Here is an 11760-nt window from a genome sequence, read left to right on the forward strand (position 1 = left end):
TGGGAGTTCTGTTGGAGGAGAAGGACTCAGGTGGGAAGGCTATGACAGATACAAAGGCAGCAGTGGTAGTGACCCAAGCAGTGGAAGACACAATGAAGATGACTGGACGTGGAAGCTGCGGCATGTACATGATCCTGGAGGGGGTACCTGAAAAGAGTTTTGTCTGCATGAAGTGCTGCCTGGTAGAGCTGATGGAAGAAAAGGATAGGTTCCTGGGTTAGTGGTTCTGTTGTGTGGTATGTGGTTGCTGGTGAGTATTTGCTTCAGGTTGGGGGGCAACACAGCCCTTTGCCAACTGTGCCCACATATCTATTCAGGGGACACCATCACAGGGCCTAATAACATCAGCCACACTATCAGAGGCTCGTTCACCTGCACATCCACCAATGTGATATATGCCATCATGTGCCAGCAATGCCCCTCTGCCATGTACATTGGGCAAACTGGACAGTCTCTACGTAAAAGAATAAATGGACACAAATCAGATGTCAAGAATTATAACATTCATAAACCAGTCGGAGAACACTTCAATCTCTCTGGTCACGCAATCACAGACATGAAAGTTACTATATTACAACAAAAAAACTTCAAATCCAGACTCCAGCGAGAAACTGTTGAATTGGAATTCATTTGCAAATTGGATACAATTAACTTAGGCTTGAATAGAGACTGGGAGTGGCTAAGTCATTATGCAAGGTAATCTATTTCCCCTTGTTTTCTCCTACTCCCCCCCCCCGACGTTCTTGTTAAACCCTGGATTTGTGCTGGAAATGGCCCACCTTGATTATCATACACATTGTAAGGAGAGTGGTCACTTTAGATAAGCTGTTACCAGCAGGAGAGTGGGTTTGTGGGGGGGGGAGAGGGGGGGGAGAGAAAACCTGGATTTGTGCTGGAAATGGCCCAACTTGATTATCATAAACATTGTAAGGAGCGTGATCACTTTAGATAAGCTATTACCAGCAGGAGAGTGGGGTGGGGGGAGGTATTTTTTCATGCTTTGTGTGTATAAAAAGATCTTCTACACTTTCCACAGTATGCATCTGATGAAGTGAGCTGTAGCTCACGAAAGCTTATGCTCAGATAAATTGGTTAGTCTCTAAGGTGCCACAAGTACTCCTTTTCTTTTTGCGAATACAGACTAACATGGCTGTTACTCTGAAACTTGTAATTTTAATGTGGTTTTCAATACGCCGCTCTTTCCCCACAGGTGGCGATGTTCTAGCTGGATCCCCTCCAGCTGCAGACTGGAACACCAGGGTCTGCCCTTAATTGGTGCCTTCCTGTTGCATTGATGACCACATCTGGCTGTGGGAGAGGCTGTAGGATGTTGGTGACATAGATAGGGATGAGAAAACTTCTCCATATAAAATAAGAAACCACACTCTGCAGAAAAATTAAAAGCGCTGCCTTTCCCCCTTCTTCTGCCAATTAACCCACCTTGGCATCTTCTCAGAACCACCTGGAAGTGGGAATGAAGCCTGGCTGAAGCTTGAAGATTCACTTAACCCCTGTCACCTGCCCACCCTGCACCCAAATCTCCATCCCTCAGGAAGATTGGGGTGAGGGGTGGTGAATATTCTTCTTGTGTCCCATCAAACCTCCTCTCCATAGGCCCCTCACAACAGATCCTTCCCTCCCAACAGCCCCATGCTTCCCTCTTGTTTTGTGCTCTGATCTAGAGGGGAGACCAAGCTACCATCTGTTCTTCCTGCCCAGCACCTTGAGGAAATGACCCATCACCCTGCTCACTTTCCAGAGAGTGGTTGGCGGCCCTCTCCCCTTCCCACTATCTTAGAGGTCTGGGTGGCCGCCCTCACAGGCTAAAGACCCTGATATATTCTCAGACATAGGAACTCTTATGCTTTAGTAGCAGGATGTGGCAATTCTTCATTTTATACTAGGTCAGGCATTTCCTAACACTCTTCATGCACTGCTGATATTTAACCAAGGTGCTGCAGATTAATTGCAAAAGAGAAACTAGCACTGGGCCTGTGTTCTTTTCTGACTCTTTACAAGCTTTCAAGAGACCTGAAGAGTGTTTTGGTTTTTAATTTGTTTTGTTTTTTCTCCTTGTTACTTACCTTAGCAGTATCAGGAAAACCAAGTCTGGTCTTCTCTCTTTTGCTGGAAGGCTCTTTGGAGGCTCCACAGGTTTGAGGTTCCTCAACCCTAAATGGAAAGCGTGACAGGATTTTGACTCTTTAACAAGGAAATTTTATTTCCTAACTGCTTAAAATTATTTGAATACCATAGGTGTTAATAAACACCCCCCTCAAAAAAAGAGTTTTAAAATCTTCCTTACTAACTATTTCTGCAGGGATCATCTCCCAGTCTTCCTGGTGGTCGGTCTTTGGCCAACTTGGCACTACTCCATACCCTTCCCCCAGGAGCAGTTTCTCTGTCTGTACTTTGAGCTGTCACCAGAAATATCCAGTTTTAAGTCAGTAGACATTATGTAAAGTCTTTTCATATTCCACGATGATGCTGTCTGTGTGTCATAGCTCATTCATTTGCTTGGTTCATCGCCAATAGTGTTTCTAACAACTAATGAAATAAAAATAACAGCTCTATAATCCCCTCTAATCACATATGATTATTTTCTATACTTTATTTGCATGCTAGTAGGATTGCTTCACATGTTAAATTGTCTCTTTGCTACTGGCAAGAAACAGGATATCAGGCCATGTGGTTGTTTAGGTCTTATACCATATTAATTGGGTTTACCTCACAGACTTTCAGTTGCCACTAGCCTCTCAATATAACAATTGAACAGATCACCTTCTGTAATATAAAAATAATGGATTGTTATATCTTTGTTAATAATTAGTTAAGATAACATTTGTATTTAAAATATACAACTGTGTGTGTGTGTACGTGCGCATTATAGAATAAAAATATAAACAAAATTCCTTTACAATGTAACAAGTATTTTCAGCTAGCTTAGCCAGCTTGCTGTTACTCAGTTTAACTCCTAGGTGAAACACAGAAGCCTCATCTGCTATTTGACATGTTTTAAAGGCTTAGGACTAAGTTATGGTTGTTTATGACATTATTGTAGATGACAAGCCTGTGACGGGTTGGGTCACAGAGACCTGCTTGGGACTGCCTCCTGACCTGCTGAGACTACCTCCAAGCTCGTTCTCCCTGACAGCTTGGGACTTCATTACCCTGTCTTGTTGAGCCAGACATGTTAGCCTGCTGCAAACACAGACCCGGGTCTGAACCACATCCCCCAAAAGCTGCAGGCTTAACTGAAAACAGCTTAAGAAGTGCTCCTGTCTCCAGCACCTAGATACCCAGTTTCCCAATGGGGTCCAAACCCCCAAATAAATCCGTTTTACTCTGCATAAAGCTTATACAGGGTAAACTCATAAATTGTTCACCCTCTATAACACTGATAGAGAGATATGCACAGCTATTTGCTCCCCCAGGTATTAATTACTTGCTCTAGGTTAATTAATAAGCAAAAAGAGATTTTATTAAGTATAAAAATAGGATTTAAGTAGTTCCAAGTACTAATAGGCAGAACAAAGTAAATTACCAAGCAAAATAAAACACAAATATGCAAGTCTAAGCCTAATACAGTAGGAAACTAAATGCAGGTAAATCTCACCCTCAGAAATGTTCCAATAATCTTATTTCACAGACTAGACTCCTTCCTAGTCTGGGTCCAGCAATCACTCACACCCCCGTAGTTACTGTCCTTTGTTCTGGATTCTTTCAGGCATCTATTTGTGGTGGAGAGGTGACCTTTTGAGCCAGATGAAGACAAAATGGAGGGGTTTCCAGGGCCTTTTATATTCTCTCTCTTGTGGATGGAAACCCCTTTGTTCTCCTGTGCAAAATCACAACAACAAGATGGAGTCTGCAGCCACCTCGGAAAGTCACATGTCTATGGATGATTCAGCTTTTTGCAGGCCAATGCCATTGTTTACATGTTAGTTTGAACATTCCCAGGAAAGCTCAGCTGTGGATTGGCATCTCCCAAAGTCCATTGTTAGTTAAGTACTCCCAATTACTTGAATAACCCCTTCACACTATGTTTACCAAATCAGCTGTATGTGCTTCCAAACACTTTAAATACAAGCATAGAGCCAACACTCATAACTTCAGATATAAAAATGATACATGCATACAAATAGGATGAATATATTCAGTAGATCATAACCTTTCCAAAGACGTGTTACATGGCATATCTATCATAAAACATATTCCAGTTATGTCATATTGACACTCATAAGCATATTTCTATAAAGCATTATGGGGGGCAATGTCACACCCTCCTCCTGAAATTACTGCCAGAGACTTGGACACTGTCCATGGCAGAGACAGTACATGTAAAATCCCTGTTTGTTTCTCGTCACACCTCCTTCCAGTACCTTTAAACCTTATGATGTCATTCATAGGTGTTTTAGCAAAGTTCTGAGTTCTTGGTCCCTGGAAACATGCTGGGGTGTAGTACCATTAACAGAATGCAGTTAGCAACATCAGTTAAAGTATAGGAGTCTTGGCATTTACACCAATGCCAGGAGGCAGTGTGCCTCAGTTTCCCCTTCCACACAGCAGCTTAGGCCTGTTATGCTTTTGCTGCTGTGCCAAGCTTCCAGCCTGTTTACAGATATAAGCTGAAAAGCAACATGCTTGTGGGACTGTTTTGTCACCATCCCTGGCATGTGCAAACGTTTTTTCCACAAATCAGGTATGTCACACATCTTTAAAGCATTTACCATTAGTATTAACTCCTTCGTCTTGACCCATAGATGAAGTAGCAAAAGACACAAGATTAACAGCAAATCTACGGCGGACAGGCTTTGTCCACACAATTTAGCTTGTTTAGTGTCTATTGCATTCCCCAGTTCCTTTGTGTACCATGGTAGGTGCTCTGATACAGATTCTTCTGCCTCTTTGGAGAAGGCTTTCAATTCACCCATGTGTTTGAGGCTTTGGCAAGGAAAGGGTGCACTGCAACCATGCCTGTCCTTGGCCCCTCCCTCTGGAATTTCTTTGGATTGGACCCCTCCCCCTGCTTGTGAAGCTTCCCAAATGCAAAGTTTTTTAAATGCAGTTTTTTCACCCTCTTCCTGGGGAAGAACTTCCCTACAAAAGGTAGGTAGACCCACCTGTCCCCCCTCACCTTCTGTCGGGACTTCCTTCTCTGGGCCAAACACTCCTGTGTCCCCCAGTAGGGAAGGTGGCCTGGACCCAGGTATAGGGTAACAGCTACCGGCTATGACAGACCCTTCATTGGCCAGCAAAATCCACCCCCCACTTTCCCTCAGGTTGGGCTTGTTTCCAGCTACAGAGTCCTTGGGGTCCATTCCCACAGCAGCAGATCGAGGGAAGTGATTAGTCCCCTCTATTGAGCACTGGTGAGGCTCCATCTGGAGGTTTGGGTCCCCCACTACAGAAAGGATGTAGACAAATTGGAGAGAGTCCAGCGGAGGGCAGCAAAAATGATTAGGGGGCTGGGGCACATGATTTACAAGGCGAAGCTGAGGGAACTGGGCTTATTTAGTCTGCAAAAGAGAAGAGTGAGGGGGGATTTGATAGCAGCCTTCAACTTCCTGAAGTTCCAAAGAGGATGGAGCTCGGCTGTTCTCAGTGGTGGCAGATAACAGAACAAGGAGCAATGGTCTCAAGTTGCAGTGGGGGAGGTCTAGTTTGGATATTAGGAAACACTATTTCACTAGGAGAGTGGTGAAGCACTGGAATGGGATACCTAGGGAGGTGGTGGAATCTCCTTCCTTAGAGATTTTTAAGGCCCGGCATGACATAGCCCTGGCTGGGATGATTTAGTTGGTGTTGGTCCTGCTTTGAGCAGAGGGTTGGACAAGATGACCTCCTGAGGTCTCTTCCAACCCTAATCTTCTATGATAGTTCCATTATCCTCGCTCTAGATTTTTTTTTTCCTTTTACAATTTGATCTCCTGGGGTAGAATTTACTCCTTGGATAGTAATTGCCAGGATCACGCCATTTTCCTTTTCTGTGAAACTCAACCAGGAAGGATGATCTCATTGTTCAGTCACCGAGCATTAGGGACTGGGATGTAGGTGGGCTGGCCTAGTGGTCAGAGTAGGAGTCAGGTCTAGTGGGTGGAGCAGGCCTCCAGGTAGAGAATGGAGTGGAGGGTCATAACCAGAGTCAACTGCTGCTTACCAGAGCCAGGGGTCGAGTTGGAGTCAGAGCCAGGAATCAAAGCTGAGGGCAGAGCCGAGGTCAGATACCAAATGACAGAGCCAAGGGGTCAAGCCAGAATCAGAGCCAGAGCGGGGACGGGTAAGTGATAGTCAGAAGAGAGGCATAACAGAAAGTACCGGAGGTGAGGCAAGGATCAGGCATGGAGCCAGAGCTCAGTGGGAGCTAGGAGCAAAGGCAGGGCTGAGGCAAGAGGCAGGAGCGGAGAGGAATCAGGAACAGGGTTGGGTGTGGAATGCAGGAAGCAGTCACAAGCAAGGTGTAACGCAGCAGCAACAGGGAATCATCCAGTGACTCAGACAACTTCCTGTGCCTCCTTCTGGCTTAAATAGCATGGTTGGGCCAGTCAGTGGAGCTGGGTGAACCTCCAGTGAGGGCTCCCAGGGGTGGTGCTTTGGCTGAGGCTGTCATCCTGCTAGCTCCACAGCCTGCAAGGTTTCAGCAGATATTGGCTAGTGGCCAGAATGCAATGGCTGTCTGGGAGCTTTTAGGCCTGGGTTTCAGTCCTCGGACATCATGGTGAGAAATCTGGGTTTAGTTCCCAGTTCTGCCACAGACTCATTATGTAACCATGGGCAAGTCACTTCATCTCTCTGGGTCTTGTCCCTTCATTTGTACAATGGGGTTAATAGTACTTTCTTTTTCTGTCCTATTTCAACTTCTTTGGGAGAAGAACCGTCCTTTGCTATGTACAGTGCCTAGCACAACGGGGCTCTCATCTAGATTGAGGCCTCTAAGCGTGACCACAATAATAACAGGTGAAAATAGGGTCCGACTATAAAGGACCCCAGAGCAGCAGCCTCGCCACTGACCATGGCAGTCTGCATCGTGGCAGGGCCTTGGGCCAACATTACAAGATCACGCAAGAAAAATGCAAATGTGGTACACAGTTTTGCAGGTGAAATTCACTGATGTTGTTCCAAAGCCCTCAAGCCAAGTGCATGTTTCAGCAATATGATCCCATACCAACTTGCTTTTATTAAAAAGAAAATAACAAATACTTACAGGTGATATGAGGGCTGCCTTCTGCAATTTCTCCAGCATGTGAGGTTTTTTACAACCCACATGATGGGGCACTTCTGACCTCCACGGAAGCAGGATCTGATGATTTCATAAGCAAGGGATGTCTACCAGATTCCCAGACAGCCTGCCTATGTAATCAGTCATGCCTTCACCTGTACAAAGGAAAGAGTCACTCTGATATGCAAAACAGGGATAATATAATATTTGAATTCAAATAAAAAGCACAGAAGGAATCGCCCAGTGACTGAATGGTGAGTGCAGATATTCCTGGTTAACTCCAGAGCAGGGAATTCATTTTCTCTACAGCAACATTTTGCTACAGAATGTTATGGGAGTTAGTCATATGTGTCCAAACAGGTGAACAGGCTGCCTACTTGGCTTTAACAGGTAAATACCAGCTTCTGAACATGGAATTTCCCCTCACCTCACCTCTAACTCTCTAGTAAAGAAGGCAGGGTTTCTGCCTTTTTAAAAACAGCTTCCCTATGTGCATTCTACAAAGCTCAACTGATGATCACAAAAATCAATCTTGCTGTCACATGATAGAAAAAAGGACCACAACCAATTAAACATCAGAGCTGGTCAAAAAATAATCCACAGTTTTTATGGAAATTTCATGCCTGTTTGTTGAAATTCAAAATTAAACCGAAAAATTCAGTTGAAATTTAAAATTACATCATGCCAATGATAAAAAAATGCACTGTAGAACTACAAGATTCACATTCATGCACCGCTGTTCTATCAACTACAGCTTCAGCCCCAGAAGAAATGACAAATGACAAATATGCATTTAGGTGATAAATAACTAATTCTGAGAGAATGCAGGGAAACTCCAATTCTGCCTCAAGTTGTGGCCGTATTCTTGTGGCAGTTCCATGCTAGCAGCCATGGGCTGGTGATAACAGGGACGAATGGATGAATGGACTATAAGGTGTATAGAAAGCTGGCTAGATTGTCGGGCTCAATGAGTAGTGATCAACAGCTCTATGTCTAGTTGGCAGCCGGAATCAAGCCGAGTTCCCCAGGGGTTCGTTTTGTTCAACATCTTTATTAATGATCTGGATGATGGTATTAATTGCACTCTCAGCAAGTTTGCAGATGACACTAAGATGTGGGGAGAGGTAGATATACTGGAGGGTAGGGATATGGTCCAGAGTGACATAGACATATTGGAGGATTGGGCCAAAAGAAATCTGATGAGGTTCAACAAGGACAAGTACAGAGTCCTGTGTTTAGGAAGGAAGAATCCCATGCACTGCTACAGGCTGGGAACTGACTGGCTAAGCAGCAGTTCTGCAGAAAAGGACCTGAGGATTATAGTGGCCGAGAAGCTGGATATGAGTCAGCAGTGTGCCCTTGTTGCCAAGAAGGCTAATGGCATATTGGGCTGCATTAGTAGGAGCATTGCCAGCAGATCGAAGGAATTGATTATTCCCCTCGATTCGGCACATTGTGAGGCCACATATGGTGTATTGCATCCCATTTTGGGCCCCTCACTACAGAAAGGATGTGGACAAATTGGAGAGAGTCCAGTGGAGGGCAACAAAAGTGATCAGGGGGCTGGGGCACATGACTTACAAGGAGAGTCTGAGGCTTGTTTAGTCTGCAGAAGAGAAGAGTGAGGGGGGATTTGATAGCAGCCTTCAACTACCTGAAGGGGGGTTCCAAAGAGGATGAAGCTTGGCTGTTCTCAGTGGTGGCAGATGACAGAACAAGAAGCAGTGGTTTCAAGTTGCAGTGGGGGAGGTCTAGGTTGGATATTAGAAAACACTATTTCACTAGGAGGGTGGTGAAGCACTGGAATGGGTTACCTAGGGAGGTGGTGGCATCTCCATCCTTAGAGGTTTTTAAGGCCCGGCTTGACAAAGTTGGTGTTGGTCCTGCTTTGAGCAGGGTATTGGACTAGATGACCTCCTGAGGTCTCTTCCAACCCTAATATTCTGTGATTCTATGTTTCCCTTCGTTAGGGTCTATGTGTCTGAAACACACTTCAATTCATAGTGGGTAGTGGGAGGAGTTCTTAGAGGGGTCATGTGATCCTTTTTCAGATGGGTCACCCCCCCCCCAGAACTGATTGCTCAAATCCTCTCTAGGGGTGGTCCTACAGGTCTGAAATCCTTTCCAACTGGTAGAGAGCAATGGGAGGAGTTTTCAGAGGGGTGACAGGCCACCACTTGCTTCCACTCACATGTCAGTCTCAGTCATGGAACTTGTCCTGATTGGTCAAAGTCCTTGGGGTAGTCCTACAGTCTTGAAACATACTCTGATTGTTAGAGGGCAGTGGGAAAAGTTCTTAGAGGGAGGTCACATGCTACCCATTGTTTCTGGTCACATGTCAGTCTCAGTCCTGGAAGTAATAATCCCCTGGGTAGTGCTTATTGTGACCTGTGGGCGTTGCCTCAGGGATCAAGGGGTGGGATAAACATCTGATTGTCATTAGACCCCTAGAGTACTAAAGGAATATCAAGTGGGGTTCCACAGGGACCTGTCCTGGGTCCAGTGCCAGTCAATAACTTCATAAATGACTTGGATTGGATAATAGCATAGAAAGTATACTTATCAAGTTTGTGAACAATACTGAGCTGGGAGAGGTTGCAAGCACTTTGCGGGACAGGATTAGAATTCAAAATTATTTTGATGAACTGGAGGAATGGTCTGATAATAATAGGATTAAATTCAATAAGGACGGCTGCAAAGTATTAAACTTAAGAAGAAATAATCAATTGTACATATACAAAATGGGAAATGACTGTAGAAAAGGATTGGAGGATAGTGGATCACAAAGAAAATACAAATGAGAAATGTAATATGGCTGTAAAAAAGCAAAAATCATTCTGGGATGTATTTGAAGGAGTGTTGTAAGCAAGACTCAAGAAGTAATTCCACCACTCTACTCAGCACTGATAAAGCCTTAACTGGGGTACTGTGTCCAGTTCTGGGAATATATGTAAATGGTTGTTATAAAGAGGAGTGTGACAAATTGTTCTCCTTAACCACTGAGGTAATAGATTTAAATTTTAGCCAGGGAGATTTAAATTAGATTGAAGAAAAAAAACCTCTTGTCAACACTGGAACAAATTACCTAAGGAGGTTTCAGAGGGGTAGCCGTGTTAGTCTGTATCAGCAAAAACAATGAGGAGTCCTTGTGGCACCTTAGAGACCAACAAATTTATTTGGGCATAAGCTTTCATAGGCTATAACCCACTTCATCAGATGCCTGGAGTGAAAATACAGTAGGCGGGTATAAATATACAGCACATAAAAAGATGGAAGTTGCCTTACCAAAGGGGGGGGGTGTCAGTGCTAATGAGGCCAATTCAATCAAGGTGGATGTGGCCTATTCCCAACTGTTGACAAGAAGGGGTGAGTATCAACAGAGGAAAAATTATTTTTTGTAGTGACCCAGCCACACCCAGATTTTATTCAGGCCTAATTTCATGGTGTCAGGTTTGCAAATTAATTCCAGTTCTGCAGTTTTTCACGGAAGTCTGTTTTTGAAGTTTTTGTTGTTGAAGAATTGCCACTTTTAAGTCTGTTATTGAGTATCCAGGAAGATTGAAGTGCTCTCCTACTGGTTTTTGAATGTTACAATTCTTGATGTCTGATTTGTGTCCATTTATTCTTTTGCATAGAGATTGTCGGGTTTGGCTAATGTACATGGCAGAGTGGCATTGCTGGCAAATATCACATTGGTAGAGGTGCAGGGCCTACTTATCTCTCTTATGCCAGAACTGCATCAGTATAACTCAGTGGTAAATGGAACAAAGACTAGAATTAGACCTCAGAGCTTAAAGGAGCTTGGCCTGATTTCTTCTGTTCTTCTCAGTAAGGATTTGTTTTGGAGACATCTCAGCCTCCCTGAGATCCCACATACATTATGCAAAGTTTCAGGGATTTGTGCTGCCATTCTGATTCCTGCAAGGGAGCCTGCTGCACATGGCAAGTCTGGAAGTAAAGGTACAAGACAAGGGGTCCTGGTGGTGGGGAGCTTTGAGAGGACAGGGGAGCAGAGAGAGGGCTGAGGTGCCATGGAGCACCAAAGTGGGCGTTACACACTGTGCAGCCAAGCTGTGACTGAAACCAGCTCCTCTCACAACACCACAAACCAAATGGATTTGTAAAAGATGTAAGGAACAGCTAAAGATTTTCCCCATGTGAACTCATGGAAGCTTATAAATATGTATGTCCCCATGTCTAGAAACACCCCTGTGGGTGTGGGTTGAACGCACCATAGTGACCTTTTATTTATGTAACCCTTCTGCCCGTCAGAGTTGGCAGCAACAAGGGCCGGGTTCAATATCTAGGGGATCCATTCCAATAACACAATGCAAATGGTCTCGAGCCCCCACCCAGTGACCTGGGACAACTATATACCACCCCCGCTGGGCGCCTCCAAGAGGCCATACTTCCCCTCTCGCAAGCACCTAGTCTGAGTGTAGCAAAAAGCCTTTTAATAACAGAGAGAAATAATGTGGCATTATGTTGGGGAAACACCACCAACAGGATTCATAACACAACCCATGAGCAAAAAACCCACC

At 44.5% G+C, this 11760-nt stretch overlaps 1 long non-coding RNA gene across 1 annotated transcript; it reads right to left on the reverse strand.

Moving 5' to 3' along the window:
• Positions 1–2726: 2726 nt before the first annotated feature.
• Positions 2727–7308, reverse strand: LOC140908108 (uncharacterized). The gene is made up of 3 exons (XR_012157757.1): positions 7205–7308; positions 3617–3838; positions 2727–2784 (listed from the first exon to the last, which is right to left on the reverse strand). It is a non-coding gene; the product is annotated as an uncharacterized LOC140908108 (long non-coding RNA).
• Positions 7309–11760: the final 4452 nt, after the last annotated feature.

This window comes from Lepidochelys kempii, chromosome 3, assembly GCF_965140285.1.
Source record: "Lepidochelys kempii isolate rLepKem1 chromosome 3, rLepKem1.hap1, whole genome shotgun sequence".
Classification (NCBI taxonomy): domain Eukaryota; kingdom Metazoa; phylum Chordata; order Testudines; family Cheloniidae; genus Lepidochelys; species Lepidochelys kempii.